This window comes from Tamandua tetradactyla, chromosome 3, assembly GCF_023851605.1.
Source record: "Tamandua tetradactyla isolate mTamTet1 chromosome 3, mTamTet1.pri, whole genome shotgun sequence".
Lineage (NCBI taxonomy): Eukaryota > Metazoa > Chordata > Mammalia > Pilosa > Myrmecophagidae > Tamandua > Tamandua tetradactyla.
Window position 1 is genome coordinate 94,296,497 of NC_135329.1, and position 18,296 is coordinate 94,314,792.

General features: G+C 41.0%; 1 protein-coding gene and 2 pseudogenes across 1 annotated transcript in view; 1 reads left to right on the plus strand and 2 right to left on the minus strand.

Moving 5' to 3' along the window:
* The window catches only part of LOC143677527 (5-hydroxytryptamine receptor 5B-like), a 74,580-nt gene that overhangs the window by 54,464 nt on the left and 1,820 nt on the right, over positions 1-18,296 (plus strand). The window lies entirely within an intron of this gene.
* LOC143676757 (forkhead box protein K2 pseudogene) lies at positions 11,967-13,696 on the minus strand (annotated as a pseudogene).
* Positions 15,549-18,278, minus strand: LOC143676758 (protein ENL pseudogene; annotated as a pseudogene).

The following is an 18,296-nucleotide window of genomic DNA, read 5'->3' on the forward strand; positions in this document are numbered from 1 at the left end:
GCTATATGCTGCTTATAAGAGACTCATCTTAGACACAAGGATACAAATAGATTGAAAGTGAAAGGATAGAAAAAGATTTTCCATGCAAGTTGTAACCAAAAGAAAGCTGGAGTAGCTGTACTAATATCGCACAAAATAGACATTAAATGTAAAGATACCATAAGAGACAAAGAAGGACACTATATATTAATTAAAGGAACAATTTACTAAGAAGAAATAACAATCATAAATGTCTATGCTCCCAATCGAGGAGCTCCAAAGTACCTGAGACAGACATTAGCAAAACTGAAATGAGTGCTAGATGTTCCAACAATAATAGTAGGAGACTTCAATACACCACTCTCCTCTATAGATAGAACAACCAGACAGAAGATAAACAAGGAAATAAAGAAGTTAAACAACTTGGTAAATGAATTAGACCTAACAGACATATATACGTCATTGCATCCCAAAACACAAGGATATATATTCTTCTTTAGTGCTCATAGAACGTTCTCCAGGATAGATCATATGCTGGGGCCCAAAATAGGTCTTTGTAAATGTAAAAACACTGAAATGATTCAAAGTATTTTCTCTGATCACAATGGAATGAAGCTGGATCTCAATAAACACCAAATAATGAGAACATTCATAAGTATATGGAGATTGAATAGCACACTCTTAAACAACAAGTGGCTCACAAGAAATTGCTAGAGAAATCAGTGGCTATCTGGAGATGAATGAAAATGAGAATACAACATATCAGAACTAATGGGATGCAGCAAAGGCTGTGCTGAAAGGGAAATTTATTGCCCTAAACGCATATGTTACAAAACAAGAAACAGCCAAGAAATGCAAAGGGCCATGAAATGAAAACTAGGAAGACAAGGATGGTTCAACACAAGAAAATCAATTAATGTAATACAGCACATTAACAAATTGAAAGGGAAAAATCACATGATCATCTTGATTCATGCTGAAAACGCATTTGACAAAATTCAACATCCTTTTCTGATAAAAACTCTTCAAAATATAAGAATCAAAAGTAACTTCCTCAATATGATAAAGGGAATATATGAAAAAACTGATAGCCAGCATTGTACTCAATAGAGAGAGACAAAGCTTTCCCCCTAAGATCAGGAATGAGACAAGGATGCCCACTGTCACCACTATCATTCAGCATTGTGCTAGAAGTTCTAGCTAGAGCAATCAGGCAGGACAAACAAATAAAAAGCATCCAAATTGGAAAGGAAGAAGTAAAACTTCATTATTTGCAGATGACATGATACTATACTTGGAAAATCCTGAGAAATCTACAGCAAAGTTACTTGAGCTAACAAATTCAGCAAGATGGTGGGATATAAAATTAATGTGCAAAAAATCAGTAATGGTTCTATACACAAGCCATGACCTAACTGAGGAGTCAGTTAAGGAAAAAATTCCATTCAAAATAGCCACTAAAAGAATGAACTTAACTAGGGGCGTAAAGGACTTGTACACAGGAAACTACATAACATTGCCAAAAGAAATCAAAGAAGATCTGAACAGGTGGAAAGACATTCCCTACTCATGGATAGGAATGCTAAATATAGTTAAGATGTTAATTCTACCCAAATAGATCTACAGATTCAAAGCATTACCAATCAAAATTCCAACAACTTACTTTGAAGACTTGGAAAAGCTAGTTACCAAATTCACCTGGAAGGGAAAGAGACCCTGGATAGCTAAAAGCATCCTAAAAAAGAAGAAGAAAGTGGAAGGAAGTGGACAGATTAACACTCCCTGACTTTAAAACCTATTATAAAGCCTCAGTGGTTAAACAGCATGGTACTGGAACAAAGATAGAAGTATTGACCAATGGAATCAAATCTAGAGTGTAGAAATAGACCGCTAAATCTGTGGTCAACTGATTTTTGACAAGGCCCCCAAATCCACTGAATTTGGACAAAGTAGTCTTTTCAGTACTTGGTCATGGGAGAACTGGATATCAATAGCCAAAAGAATGAAAGAGGACCCCTACTTTATCCCCTATACAAAAATTAACTCAAAGTGGATCAAAATCTAAATATAAGAACTAGTATCGTAAAACTTCTAGAAGAAAATATAGGGAAACATCTTCAAGACCTAGTAACAGGAGGTAGCTTTCTAAACTTTACATCCAAAGCACAAGCAACAAAAGAAAAAATAGAGAAATAGGAATTCTTCAAAATCAAATGCTTCTGCACCTTAAAAGAGTTTGTCAAATGGTGAAGAGGCAGCCAACTCAATGGGAGAAAATATTTGGAAATCACACATTGGACAAAGGTTTGATATACTGTATACATAAAGAAATCATACAACTCAACCACAAAAGAACAAAGAACCCAATTATAAAATGGGCTAAAGAAATGAATAGGCATTTTTCTGAAGAGCAAATACAGATGGCTCTAAAGCACATGAAGAGATGTTCATTTTCATTGGCTATAAGGGAAATGCAGATCAAGACTACAATGAGATACCAGCTCACAACTATAAGAATGGCTGCTATTAAACAAACAGGAAACTATAAATGGAGAGGATGTGGAGAAATTGAGACACTTATGCGTTGCTGGTGGGAATGTATAATGGTGCAGCCACTATGCAAGACAGTTTGCCAGTCCCTTAGGAAACTAAATATCAAGTTGCCCTATGACCCAGCAATAGCACTACTTGGTATATACCCAGAATAGCTAAAAGCAATGACACAAACAGACATTTCACACCGATTTTCAGGGCAGCATTATTCACAGTCACCAAAAGATGGAAACAAACCAAATGCCCATCAACAGACAAGTAGATTAACAAAATGTGCTATATACATATGATGGACTATTAAGCAGCACTAAGGTAAAATGACATCCTGAAGCACATGACAAGATGGATGAGCCCTGAGGACATAATGCTGAGAGAAATAAGCCAGAACCAAAAAGATATATACTGTATTATTCTACTTTTATGACAATGGTAAAAGGTAAAATCCGAGGCTTATAATACAGAATATAGAGGACTTAGAGATACATAGAAGCTAGAGATGGGTGAATAGGTAGCTAATGAGGTTGAACTCCAGTGGAAGGGAATAGAGAGAAGTGAAGGCGGTTTTCTAGTGGGTCTATATGTAATATTACCATATTGAAGATGAACAAGATTGAAAGGGATTGTATAGGCCTATGTGTCCCACTGATTAATACTAGAAATATAAACTAGTTCTTGCAAGAACTACTTCAAAGGTATGATTCATGTACAAAGAGTATTTAAGTCCAGGGTACAGGGGGAAAACTGCTATTGAATGCTGTGAGCTATGTTCAAAAGGAAACCATCAGCACTACCACAGCAACAACAGAGGTAAATGATGGGGGGAGGGCCAAGAGTTAAGAGGAGGTTTAGATTTTCTATTTGGTGAGGATGTGTTTATTGGTTATCTTTCCCTTGTGAACAGTGAAATTATCTAAAATGGAGAATGTTGATGGACTGTGGACTTTGGCCATTATACTTGATGCCTCATGTATGCAGGTAGCTGAAGGATTCACTGACTGAGAAGTAGATTGGCGAATGATGGTATATACATATGATCGAATTTTGCCCTGCTACAAAAAGGAATGAAGTTGTGAGGCATGCAGTGATGTGAATGAACATGTGGGACATTTGGTAAGGCAAAATAAGCCAGAAACAAAACAACAATTATGTATGGCCTCCTTTAGAACTGCTTAGAAGAAAACAGGGGCCTAGATTGTAAGCTCTTATAGCAGACACATTTACTCCAGAGTGGTAATTATTATTTCTGGATTTTGAGAGGCTGTTATATATATATATAAAACCTGGTATTTAGAGAAAAGAATGAAGCTGATCAGGTTGGGGTTAAAGTGATTCAAAACACAGGGATTAGGAAGACATTGTCTATGTTTTAGAACCATACATATTCTTTGAGACCAATGGAAGAAAGGTTTACTTGGTATGGAACCTAAATTTTCTGTAGCACATAATCTAACTCAATCTGTCTGTATAGCTTATTTAAACAATTGAAACACAGGGGGCCCAGAATAAGAAAGAAGCCTTTAATCCTGTATAGCTTAATGTAATGCCTGGATAAATCCTAGAGTATTTTAAGCAGATAATCAGAAAATACTGACAAAGTCCCTTGAAGGTGGGAGAAAAAATATGGAAGTATTAAACTTTATCATCAGGGAATCCCCTGATACTGTATCAAACATTAGGGACACCCAAATCATTAGAACAAGTCCTTGATCTTGAGGCTTACTCTTTTGAAGCTTAATGTAGGTAGCAGAGAAGCTTAGTCTACCTATAGGTATGCCTAAGGATTACTTCTGGACGGCCTCTTTTGTTGCTTAGATGTGGCCTCACTCTCTCTAATACCAACTCTGCAAGTGAAATAATTGCCCTCCTTACTATGTGGGACATGACATTCAGGGGTGAAACACTCTCCCTGAAAGTGTGGGAGATGACTCCCAGGGATGAGTCCAGCCCTGGCACTGTGGGATCAACACTTCAATCCTGACCAAAAGGGGGAAAAGAAGTGTAACTAATGAAGCATCAGTGGCTGAGAGAGTTCAAATACAGTCGAGAGGCTACTTTGGAGTTTGCTCTTATGCAAGCTTCATTTAGACATTGCTGCCTATTATAACCTGCCAAACCCCAACCAGGACCATTCCAGAGAATCCTAAAGAACAACTAGAGCAATATATAAGATTCCACAAGGGTCCTATGCACTAGAGTAACTTTCCAGAAACCTACAACTTCCAGATGGGTCCCTGGACCAGATCAGTCCTGAAACTTAGAGGGCCCAGCCTCTCCAGAATATCAGATAGTTCCATCTCCCTACCCCATATTATTGACAGACGCTTCTAACATGAAAAAGTTAGAATGGCTATAGCCCAAACACCCCTAAAGAGACGGTTAGAAAGATCAAAGGTGATGCTGGAGTTATACAGAGAAGATAGGATTTAATAAAGGAATATGATTGCTGAATCATTAAATTGATATCTCTTTTAGTCTCCAGTATCTTAGAGCAGCTGGAAGTAAAAAACTAAAGTTGTGGAATTGTAACCCATGCCAAACTCTGAAATATATTCTACAATTGTTGTAGAAGCTGTGCTTTGAAATTTATTGCTTTTTTGTACATATGTTATTTTTCACAAAATAAGAAAAAAGTCAATTGTGATGATAAAAAAAAAAATTCCTTCCAGTCACCTGTATTCTGGAGCAGCTAAAAGGAAAACTCTGAGATGATGGTATGATAGGCCCTGACAAACTGTGGGATCTGGTATGTAACTATTTGTTGAATAGTGCTTTGAAAACTGTTGGTTTTTTTTCATTCTTTGCATTGTAATATATGTTATATTACACAATAAAAAAGGTAAAAACAAAAAACCATATGGCAAGGAGAAAGATCAAAGGTGATGGTGGAGTTATACAGAGAAAGTCAGGTTTAACAGATGAGTATGAATGCTGAATCAGTATACTGATATTTCTTTTAGTCTCCAGTACCTTAGAGCTGCTAGAAATAAAAATCTAAAATTGTGGCATTATAATCCACACCAAACTCTGAAATCTGTTGTACAACTAATTGTTGTGATGTAATTTTAAATTTATTGCTTTTTTTGTATATGTTATTTAAAGAGAAGGAGGGGTGTAACAGAGAACATAGGATTTAACAATTAAGTATGACTGCTGAATCATTATATTGATATTTCTGTTGGCTCCAGTATCTTGGAGCAACTAGAAGAAAAAACAAAAAATCATAGGACTATAACCCATACCAAACTTTAAAATCTGCTCTACAACTACTTCTTAAAATGTATTTGGAAATTTATTGCTTTTTTGTATGTATATTTCACAATAAAAATCCATTTAAAAACTATATACTTCAGTATACCACCCAATTATTACCACTTTGCATTAGTGTAGCATATTTGCTACAATTCATGAAGGAACATTTTATATGAGTACTTTGAGCTACAGTCCATGTATTAGGGTTCTCTAGAGAAACAGAATAACAGGAAATATCCGTAAATATAAAATTTATAAAAGGATTCTCACGTATCCATGGGAACGTAGAGTCCAAAATCTGTAGGGCAGGCTGTAAAGCTGATGACTGCAGTGGAGGATCTGGATGAACTCACAGGAGAGGCTTGCTGGCTGAAGCAGGAAGAGAGCCTGTCTCTTCTGAATCCTCCTTAAAAGGCTCCCAGTGATTAGATAAGCATCACTCATTGCAGAAGACACTCCCCTTGGCTGATTACAAATGGAATCAGCTGTGGTTGAAGCCAGCATGATCATGATTTAATTCTATGAAATGTCCTCATAGCAACAAACAGGCTAGCACTTGCCCAACCAGACAGACAGGTACCACCACCTGGCCAAGTTGACACATGAACCTGACTATAACAGTCCATAAACATTTTGTTTATCTATTCATTGATGAATGGATTCTTGGGTTACTGCCCTGTTTTGGCAATTGTGAATAATACTACTATGAACAACAGTGTGCAAATATCTGAGTCCCTATTTTCAAATCTTTTGGGTATATATGTAAAGTGGGATTGCAGAGTCCCACTTGATAATTCTATACCTAATTTTCTGAGGAACTGCCAAACTGAATTCCACAGCAACTTCACCATTTTACATTCCCACCAACAATGAATAGTATTCTTGTTTCTTCACATCCTCTCCAACACTTGTAATTTTCTGTTTTTAAAGTAAAATAGGATCTATTCTAGTGGGCATGAAATGGTATCTCATGGTTTTGATTTGCATTTCCCTAATAGCTAATTATATTGAGCATCTTTTCATATACTTTTTAACCATTTGTATATCTTCATTGGGGAAATCTCTATTCAGGTCTTTTGCCTATTTAAATACGTTGTTTGCCTTTTATTATTGAGTTTTAGGGTTTCTTTATATATTTGGATATTAAACCCTTATTGGATATGTGGTTTCCAAGTATCTTCTCCCATTGAGTAGGGTGCTATTTTCCTTTTCAAGATACAGTTGTTTGCACGCAAGTTTTTAATATTTTTTTGAAATCTCATTTATTTTTTCTTTTATTGCCTTTGCTTTGGGTGTAAAGTTTAAGAAGACAGTACCCAGAACAAGGTCCTGAAGATGCTTCTCTATATTTTCTTCTAGGCGTTTTACAGTCGTGGTTCTTAGATTTAGGTCTTTCATCCATTTTCAGTTAATTTTTGTATATGGTGTAAGATAAAGTCTCTTTTATTCTTTTGCATATGGATAGTTCTCCCCATACCATTTGTTGAAGAGACTATTTTTTCCAAACTGAGTGGACTTGGCAGCCTTGTCAAAAGTCAATTTGCCACAGAAGTGAGGGTCTATTTCTGAACCCTCAGATCAACTCCATTGGTTTATTTATTTATTCTCGTGCCAGTACCATGCTGTTTTGACCACTGTGATTCTATAATAATCTTTAAAGTTGGGAAGTGTATAGTTCTCCAACTTCTTTCTTTTTCAAGATGGTTTTGGACTATTTGGGGTTCCTTACCTTTCCAAATAAATCTGACGATTGGCTTTTACATTTCTCCAAAGAATGCTATTGGTTTTAATTGGGATTGCACTGAATCAGTAAATCATTTTGGGTAGAAAAGACATTTATCAATATTTTGTCTTCCAATCTATGACCATGGAATGTCCTTCCATTTCTTTATGTCATCTTTGAGTTCTTTTAGCAAAGTTTTATAGTTTTCTGTGTTCAAGTCCATTACCATTCTTGGTTAAATCTATTCCTAGATATTTGACTATTTTAGTTGAAGTTGTAAATGGAATTTTTAAAATTTCCTTCTCAGATTGCTGATTACTAATGTGAAGAAACACTACTGATTTCTGTGTATTGATCTTAAAACCCACCAACTTGCCAGATTTATTAGGTCTTATAGCTTTGTTGTAGATTTATCATCACATCATTTGCAAATAGTGAAAGTTATACTTCTTCCTTTTCAATTTGGATGTCTTTTATTTCTTTTATTTGAATAACTGCTTGGGCTAGACATTTTGGTACATTGTTGAATAATATTGGTGGCAGTGAGCATTATGAACTTGTTCCAGATCTTCGGTTTTTTTGTCTTTTCACCATTGAATATGATATTAGTTCCGGATTTTTCATAGATGCTCTTTATCATGTTGAGGAAGTTCCTTTCTCTTCCTAGTTTTTAAGGGCTTTTTTTTTTTTTATCAAGAAATGATGCTGGATTTTGTCAAATGCATTCTGTGCATCAACTGATATGATTACGGGTTTTTTCCCTTTCATTTTGTTAATATGGTATAACACAGTATTTTATTTTCTTATGTTGGATCACCCTTGTATATCTCAGATAAATCCCGGTGACCATGGTATGTAATTCTTTTAAAGTGTTGTTGAATTTGGCTTGCTAGTATTTAAAATATATATATTTTTGTTGACAAATCTTCATACACATACAATCCATACATGGTGTATAATCAGTGGCTCACAGTATCATCATAGTTGTGTATTGGTCAGCTAGTATTTTGTTGAGGATTTTTGTATTTATATTCATAAGAGATATTGGTCTTTTCTTGTAGTATCTTTACCTGGCTTTGGAATTAGGGTGATGTTGACCTCATTGAATGAATTCGGTAGTGTTCTTTCCTCTTAAATTTTTTGGAAGAATTTGCGCAGGGCTGGTTCAGTTCTTCTTGGAATGCTTGGTAAAATTTCCCTGTGAAGTCATTTGCTTCTGGGCTTTTCTTTGTTAGGATGTTTTTTTATTACTGATTCGGTCTTTTGTAATTGATTTGTAATTGGTCTGTTGGATCTTCTATTTCTTCTAGAGTCAATGTAGGTTGTTTGTGTCTTTCTAAGAATTTGTCCATTTCATCTAGGCTTTCTAATATGTTGGCTTATTGTTGTTTATAATATATTCTTATGATCCTCCTTATTTCTGTAAGGTCAGTAGAATCATTTCTGATTTTACTTATTTGTATCGTCTCTTTTTCTCTGTTACTCTAATGGTTGTCAGTTTTATTGATCTTTTCAAAGAAACAATTTTTGATTTTGTTAATGGTCTATAGTGTTTTTTTATTCTATTATTTCATTTATTTTCTTCTGTTTGCTTTGAGTTTAGTTTGCTGTTCTTTTTCTAGTTCCTCCAGTTGTGCAGTTAGGTCTTTGATTTGAGCTCCTTCTTCTTTGTTAAAGTAAGCACCTAGCGCTATAAATTTCTTTCTGAGAATTGCCTTCCTTGTATCCCATAAGTTTTTTTTTCCCCATGATGGCTTCATTTTTATTTCTTAAATGGCTAAGTGGTAAACCCAGCTAGTGTGCTATAATTTCATAATTTTTAATATGCATATCTGTAATAACATTGTGACAGTTCTATACTGTGGGTTGACACACAATACTTACAACAGCTTTATCATAGTTGGTCTTTAGGTAAATAATAAATATTTTTAAATTCCCTAAATATACTATTTTGTGTCATCTCATTCCACGGGGAATATACAATTTTTTTTCTCTCTCTAAAATAAAATATGAAACTAAATACATTTAAATAAATAACATTATGATGATGACACTAAAAAATCCACAATAAGGCCAAAGCTCTCTCTTTATTTTCATGGCTGGCCAATCCTAACTCCCCAGAACACTCAGGAAAGGTGAATGCTTTTCTTCCTGAGATATAAGAAATGAGGCCATGCCAGGCCTTCCACTTCTCTCTCACCTTTGTTTCCTTTCCTATCGTTTTTATTTTTTGGAGAAGTCAGCTTTAGTATCAAATTCAATTCAGGAAGGGTGAGGGGCATTTCCTATTGAAAATCAGAAAACAACCTAGATGTTTCAAATACTCAACTGCAGGATGCTTTGCTTCAAAGACCCATCGCTGACTTGTAGCTTCCTGCTCTTGCCAAAGAAAGGGACAAGGGGCAGTGAGTGGGACCAGACGGGCTTGTGTGGGTGAGCTGCCAGATGGCCCCAGCAGCTGGGTGATTCCACCTAAAATAGCAAGAGACCTCAGAGAGGTCTTTGATCTGTATTTGAAAGGGGTGTATAATAGAAAGTTGAAGTTATTTTTTTTCCCAAATGAAGTCGTAACAGTTGTGTCATTTTAAACATACACAATACTTAAAGGGTTGTTTTACTTAAGAGTGGAGAATTGGGCCAGGGACAGTCAATATAAAGAAACAACAAAGAGTAACAAGAAAGAGAAACAGTTAGGTGTGACTCGTGGGTTCCTGCCGTTCTTCCCATACCCACAGCTCCACCTGGGTCCTCGCAGTGCCTGCAGCACAGAGATGGAGGCGGAGCAAATTCGTCAGCCGCTGCCCCGACATGACACACTGCAGCATCAACGCATCTTCCTCTGAATTTTAACAGATGAGAGTCAACCTTTCCTAAGTCAACCTTAGGCTGAAAGCAAATGACAAAAACTAAAACTACATTGTGTCTGTTCCCCAAATGAAATTTCACATGAAAAGTATTGTGTGATTCCGAAGTTTCCAGAGGAAAAATGTATTGATTTGGAATGTCAGACTCCATTATTTTGTAAAGAAAAAAAAGTATACCTTAAAATATTCTAGTCCCATATGTGAACAATAAAATACTGTGTACCTCCCAGTGCCTGCCGGGGTGGGTTACAGAGGGCAGTGCTGGTGGTGGCTTCAGCCTCTTTCCCCAGCGAGGCCAGCCCTGGTCCCGGATTCAGGGGAAGGAACTGGGGTTTTATTGTCACTTCCAAGCAGAGTCCTTGAAAATGGCTGTTCAGGGATGTCTGGCAGGGAAGGAGACCATGACCGCTGGAACAGAGCTTGTGGTGTGTGTTTTTTGGTTTGTTTGTTTTACTTAAAACCAGGAATTTATTGGCTATAGAGGTTAGAAGGCTTGCTTCCTCTTAGGGTCAGCATCTTCCAGCTGACTGGCAACCTTTGGGGCTCCTTGGTTTTCTGTTACATGGCAATGCACACAGTGGCATCTTCTCCTTTCTCTTTCAGTTCTGTTGACTTCCAACTTCTTGCTTCTCCCATGGCTTCTTTTCCTTTGTGTGTGTGTTTTTTTTTCCAGGGTGATTTCTGGTTTTGAATTAAGGAGTCTTAGTTTGCTAAATGCTGACAGAATACCATATACCACAAATGGAACAGCTTTTTAAAAGGGAATTTAATATGTTACAAGTTTACAGTTTTAAGGCTGTACAAATGTCCAAACTAAGGTATCCAGAAAAGATACCTTGACTCAAGAAAGGATGATGTCTGTCACATGGGAAGGCATGTGGCTGGTGTCGGCTGGTCCTTGTTCCTGGTTCTGTTGTTCCCAGCTTCCGATACTGGTGGTCTCCTCTCGAAGCATCTGTGGACCTTCACTTAGCTCTTCCAGGACACTTATCTGGGTTCTGGCTTGCTTAGCCTCTCATGGGAAGACAGTGTCTGCTGGATTCTGCATCTCCAAATGTCTGTTTCTAGGCATCTGCTCTCTCTATTGGTGCTTCAGTCATCTTCAAATGCCTGTGTCTCTGTCAGCTCTCAGCTTTCTCCAAAATGTTTCCTCTTTTAAAGGGGTTCTATAGACCTTTGTGTTGCACTGATTAACACTAGAAATATAAATAAGTTCTTGCAGGAAATAAAAAAAAAAAGACTCCAGTAAACTAATTAAGATATACCTTAAACGGGTGGAGTCACATCTCCATTTAATCAAAATGTCACACCCATAATTGGATATGTCACATCTCCATGGAAACAATCCAATAAAAGGTTTACACCCTATAATGTTAAATCAGGATTAAAGAACATGTTTTCCTGGGGTACACAACAATTTCAAACCAGCACAAGGAGTTTTAAGGGCACATGGTTTTTCCACATCCAGTGCTGAGTGGCAGAGTCTCCCTATAGGTTCCTGACCAGGTGAGACCTTGCTCTGTGCATCCTTGAGAGCTAATGTCTCCTTCTGGCACCACAATGCTGATATTTTTAAAGTAAGAGGAGCCTTCCAGGGCCTAGTTTTGGATGCCCTTTTCCCTCTCAACGGCAGGCAGTCTACCTTCACTGCGATGACGACGCTCTCACTGTCCTCCATTTTGATTTGCTTTAGTTCTGGCTGCTCTGACTGGCTGCTGTTTTGACGCTCTGTGGGTCACCAATAGATGCAAAGGGCTTGCAGCTGCATTTTTGCCGGTCCTTGGGACGCAGAGGTAACTGGCACTACGTGAGCTTCATTCTGAGTGACAGTTTTCACAGGGAGCTGGTGCTGACCTCCAGGTGTCTGCTGGACTATGGAAACTGCCACTTACTGTCTGAATCACCTGGCCAGTGGCTCCCAGTGCTGCATGGCTAATCGCAGGGATAAGCTCCACTTTGAATTCCCTGTGGTTCTCTGTTCTCTTGCAGCTCTGCCTCAGGAGGGGGTACCATGGTGGTGGAGCTGACCAGGGCCTGTCCTGCCACAATGTGTGTGTTGCAGGGCCGGCCAGGCCACACGAGTGCTGATGTGGGTGGAAGCTGGTGGAGCACTTGGACCATCTGCCTGATGGGTTGCTGGGAGGGTGAGGCTGCCACAGTGTATATGACAGGCTTTAGGGTCTGTGGCAGCTGCTGTTATATAGTTATTAAAATTGGCTGATAAGAAAGAGACAAACTTGGGGCGCTTGGGGCAAGCTGTACCTCTTGGAGGATGGTGAGTTTGGGCTGTAGGGCACCAGGTTAGGGCTCCAGTGGGGCTGGTGGACCTTCCTGTGAGAGGCTCTAGGGAATCTGCATGTCACTGGAGTGAGCAGACAGCACTCCAGTGTGACTGGGAGACTGGCACTTCGAGAATAGAGAGGTCTCAGAGAGGTTCTTAAAGCAAGGCATGCCCCTAGGCTGTCTCCTCCTAAAAGCCTACTCTATTAATTTACTTTCAGAGGCAGGGCCTATCCTCCAGAATGAGCCTTTGCCTGGTTCTTCCTGGGATTGTGGAACTTGGATGAAATAATGATTTAGAGTGATTGTGGCAGCTTAAATTCTTCCAGCCCTTGTCCACAGTAATATGAGTATTGTTAGTGATGTGTGAATAAATTCCTTTTAAGGTGAGCTATTTTTCAGGAGCCATCCTAATTGCTTGTACTATTAATTGTACATAGGAATAGGAGGCTTTGAATCATCCTTTGAGCTGTCTCCTCCTGAAGTTTCCTTTTAATTTTATGGCTGTGAGTTGTCAGCCATTAAATTGAGGTCAGATATTTTATTACACTGCCCATTTGGTACCTTGGAGACCCTGCTCCATGGGGCTGGATGGGCAGGAGTTTGCAGCACTGATGGTTCCCATGGGAATGGCAGGGGGCTGATCAGGTGGGCCCTGGTGCCTGGAATGTGGATGGTCAGGGGCAAGGTCTGGGGCTGAACCAGGGCCTCGGGTGCCTCCTGTCCCCACCTCTCCCTCCATCCCCACCCTCTCACTGGGCAGTGACATGATCTTGATGTTTGTGCTGGGAAACCTGAACATGCAGCCACAGCACCTCTGGAACACGCCGTCCATGAGCATGCTGCTCTTGCTGAGGCAGTACAGGTAGAAGTTGCTGCTGGAGCCCACGATGGGCCAGGGCTGCACAGATGGCTTGGAGGTGGCCAAGCTATGGCCACCGCTGCCCCAGGGCATGAAGATCCTGAGGCAGCACTGGGAGATGAAGCTTGAGTGGCCCACGCTTATGTCCATGGAACCCTGCGACGAGTTGTGCCTTCGCTTCTTCATCAGGTGTTAGAACTCGTAGCCTGTGAGTCATGTCATGGTCCAGCCACCCAGTATGGATCCCTGCCCCAAGCCACCTCCAGGCTGGGAGCCGGGCCTGACAGCACCCCCAGCACCACCGTGCTGGCCTGTTGGGGCTACCTATGGGGATCCAAGGCCCACGCACCCTCTCTGCCCACCCCCTGCTGGGCACTGTAAAGGAGAGAGCCAAGTGATGCACCCTTGGCTGGCAGCTAGTGAATCCCATAAGTTTTGATAAGTTGTGTTCTTATTTTCATTCATCTCAAGGTATTTTCTGACTTGTGATTTCTTCTTTGACCCAATGATTAAGAGTATTTTATTTAACTTCCATATATTTGTGGGTTTTCCAGGTCTCTGTTATTGATTTCCACCTTTAATCCATTGTGCTCAGAGAAGATGCTCTGTACAATGTCAATCTTTTAAAATTTATTGAGACTTCATTTGTGACCAACATGTGGTCTGTCCTTGAGAATAATCCATAAGCACTTGAGAAGAAATGTATATCCTGCTCTTTTGGGATGCAATGTTCTGTATATGTCTGTGAGGTGTTGTTCATTTATTACATTACTCAAATTCTCTGTTGCTGTATTGATCTTCTATCTAGATGCTCTACTGATGAAAGTAAATTTGGGGTTTGCTCTCTACATGCTGCCGGAACACAATATACTAGGAATGGAATGGCTTTTAAAAGGGGAATTTATTAAGTTACAAGGTTACAGTTTTGGCCATAAAATGTCCAACTAAGGCAACCAGAGAAAGATACCCTGACTCAAGAAAGGGTGATCTGGGAAGGCACAGGGCTGGCATCTGCTGATCCTTTGGTTTCTGGTTTCAAATCGCTTCCCTGGGGGCATTTCCTTTTTGCACCTCCAAAAGTCTCTGTGTCTGCTCTAAAGCAACTGTTTTTTTTTCCAAAATGTCTCCCTTTTTAAAGGACTGCAGTAAACTAATCAAGACCCACGTTGAATGGGGGGAGTGACATCTCCATCTAATCAAAAGTTCACACCCCACAGTTTGGCATGCCAGATCTCCATGGAGTAATCTCATCAAAAGTTTTCTCCCTACAATATTGAATCAGGATTAAACGGCATTGCTTTTCTGGGGTACATAACACTTTCAAACCAGCACAGCAGTGTATTGAATTTTCCAACTATTACTGTATTATTGTAATTAGGAATTTACCAATTTTATTGATTCTCTCAAAGAACCAACTTTTGGGTTTTTAATTTTTTTATTATTATTTTTAAATTCTCAATTTCATTTATTTCTGTGCTAATCTTTATTTCTTTTCTCTGCTTGCTTTGGGATTAGGTTCCTGTTCCTTCTCTAGTTTCTTCAGGTATTCAGTTAGGTTGATTTTAGTGCTTAGGGCTATAAATTTTCCTCTCAGCACTGCCTTCACTGCATCCCATACATTTCAATATGTTATATTCATTCATTCATCTGTAGATATTTACTGATTTCTCTTGCAATCTTCCTTGGCCCACTGATTAAGAGCATGTTTTTTAACCTCCATTTTTGTGATTTTTCCATTTATCTGCCAATTATTGATTTCTAGCTTCATTACATTATGGTCCGAGAGAATACTTTATATAATTTCAGTCTTTTAAAATTTGAGACTTGTTTTGTGCCCCAACATGTGGTGTATCCAAGAGAATGATCCATGAGCACAGAAGAAAAATGTATAGCTTTGTATTTTGGGGTGCAGGGTTATGTATATATCTGTTAGGTCTAGTTCGTTCATTATATTTTTCAAGTTTTTGGCCCAGGGCAGCTCTAGAGGTCTGTGGCAGGGACCTGGCCAGAAGAGGTAACTGAGAAAGGGGTTGGTGATTCAGAAGGCCCTAGAAACTGCAGGAGGCCAGAAGGAAACCAGGGAGACTGGCTCATGAGTAGGGATCTCAGGATGACCAATGGCACTTCCCAGGAGAACCAGAGTCCTTGGGTTGAGGCCCCCACCTATGACCACCTGCCTACCCCTATATAGAAGGCCTAGTTGCTTCTGTCTTCCGAGATGATCACATCATGTCAGTTCATTTTGTCCAATGCTTTAAAGAATTTCCCAAGAAAAAAGGCACCCCACTTTAGAGTATTATTGGCCTGTCAGGGAAGGGCACAGTCACAGCAAGGTGCCTGCCCTCTCCTTGAAGACAGTGGCGGTTGGAGCAAAATGGAGCTGATGGTCAGAAGTTGGAAAATTCTGCAAATGATCCCATCTTATTTGACAAAAACTCATTTGTTTGAAGTTTGAAGACTTGATGGAGATGGGAGTGGGAGATGGAGAAAGAGCCTCAGGCACTGGCTCAGCAGTGGCCTTGCTGCTGTCTGCAGACTGGGAGATCTGTCCCCAGCATCGGACACCAGTCTAAGTGTCAGGAACAGCAGAGGCTGCTAGGTGCTCTGTGGGCTTCCTGCCCCCTTGTGAGTATCCACTGGCTGCCCAGGGCTGGGTTTTCAGCTCCCAGAGTCACTAAAGGAAGAGGCATCCTTGGAGCCACAAATGGCAGATTCTTCTAGGGCATGAAGTTGCCTGAAGAAGTAAAAACTCAGGTGCTTTCAAGCTCCAGCTCAGCTTCTGGCCCAATGGCAAGAGCAGTAGAGACACCTTAACCTCGAAGTCCAACCTTATCCACCCCTACCCCACCCCCATGTGCCCTTGATGCCACAGAAGCATACAACTGGAAACCTCTGAGATACATCCAGCATGTGAGTATATATATCAGAGAGATTCTACTGCAAAGAGTCCTTGCACAGTGAAAGCTGACAGGAGGGGTGCAGCTCTAAGGCTGACATGGAGGACAATGCTGGACAGGCATTGGCTGGCCATGAAGACAAGTGTAGCCTTCAGAGGTTCAGGTGTTGGATGAATCCCTGAGGAGGGCTTCAGCGATGCCTGGCAGTCAGGCCTGGCTGTTTGGAGAGGACCAGGCAGGGAACTGTGCTGCCTGCCCACTGTGGGACTGGGAGCCACGGTTCGGCGGCCAGTCCCAAGGTCAATGAGGGGCACACAATGGTGCTGATCCTTCCAATCGGTGCTGTCTTTGACACAAACCATTTCCTAAGGGAAATGAGCGTGTGTGTGTGTGTGAGCAGCCAAGCCAGTTCCAGGGTTCCTGCCAAAGTGATAGGAAGGGCAGTGTGGACGCCAATGAGGAATGTGACCAGTCTCCTCAATCAGGTTCATGTCCTGCTGCAGCTTGTTGAATTCCCATAGGGCTATCAGCCTTCAGTGCAGCTCCACCAGCTCTTCTCTGTATGTCTTGCCATAGGTGCCCTGCAAGACTCCAGGCTCATCTGGCCTGACGCCTTGCTGTTGGGTTGGGATATCTTCCTGGGGGGATTAATGGTCTCATGCCTAGGCAGGCAGGAGTCAGCACTGTTGTCACTCTCCCTGTTACTGAAGCTCAACCTGGAATCCCTCTCTGGGTTCATTTTGACTGTAGCCTCCTTTCCTGATGAAGAGTCATCTTCATCAGACTCCAGCACCATGGAGCAAGGGGTCCTTGACTGTGGTTCTGAAATGGCTCAAAATCCGAGTCTGAACTGGAATTTGAATTGGAGCTGCAGATGGAAGGCCTGACTGGGAAGACTGACTTGAAGGAGGCCTTGTCCTCTGAGTTGGACTCTCCTACCTCCAACGTGACCTCTTGATCTCCTAGGGCTCACTTTCAGCCTTGACCATCTTCCCTCTGGTCCTGCTTTTGTCCTTGACTGGCTTTTTGTACAGGAAGGAGGAAGATGAGGTGTGGGGTGAGGTGGCTGAGATGTTCCTGGATCTCTTAGAGCTGCTCTTCTTTGGCTTTTTGGTGCTGGACTTTGGTGAGTCGCTTGCTGGAAGACTTGGGTGGGAGGTGGGGGCTGGGGCCCCCCTTGGGGCACATGCTCTCCAGTTGGTCTCCTCCAGGGCCCTCTTGGACTCCTTGAATGCAGCAAGGGATGGAGACACCTTCTCCTAGGGCAACTAGCTCTCACCCTTCTTCCTGGAGGTGTCCTTGGAGGTCTTGATCTGCTCATGCTGTGGCTCCCTGGAGGAGCTCTTGGTCTCCAGGTCTTTGCAGGGCTGCTCCCAGGGCTCCTTGGCTGCCTGTGGGCTTGGATGTCTTGCTGCTGTCCTTATTATTGTCCCTGCCAACCCTCAGGGACTTCCACCTGAACTCAATGGTGGGATTATTGAAGGTCAGTTTCTCCCGGGGGGTGGGAGGAGTGGGGGTGTGTGGCATGGGGGTTTTGAATCATGGGCAGGTTGCCCTCCAGGTTAAGGAACAGGTCATAGGTGAAGCAAACCTTCCTCACCTCCTCCTTGGTTTTGAAGTGCACCTTGATGGGTATAATGAAGCCAGCATGGCTTAACTCCTACACTTTGTAGGGGGGGCTCCCTGCACACACATTTGGCTTAGGGAAGCTGTCGTATGGGCAGGACACCATCTTTTTTATGAAGTGCTGGATTTCATGCTGCTCAGAACCACAACCACCCACCATCCAGTCATGGCTGAACCCCTCTGTGGTACAGTTGGCCATGGTGACTTAGCTCTAACTTGACCTGGAGAGTACACTGATTGTCCATGGCTGGCACCCCACCCCG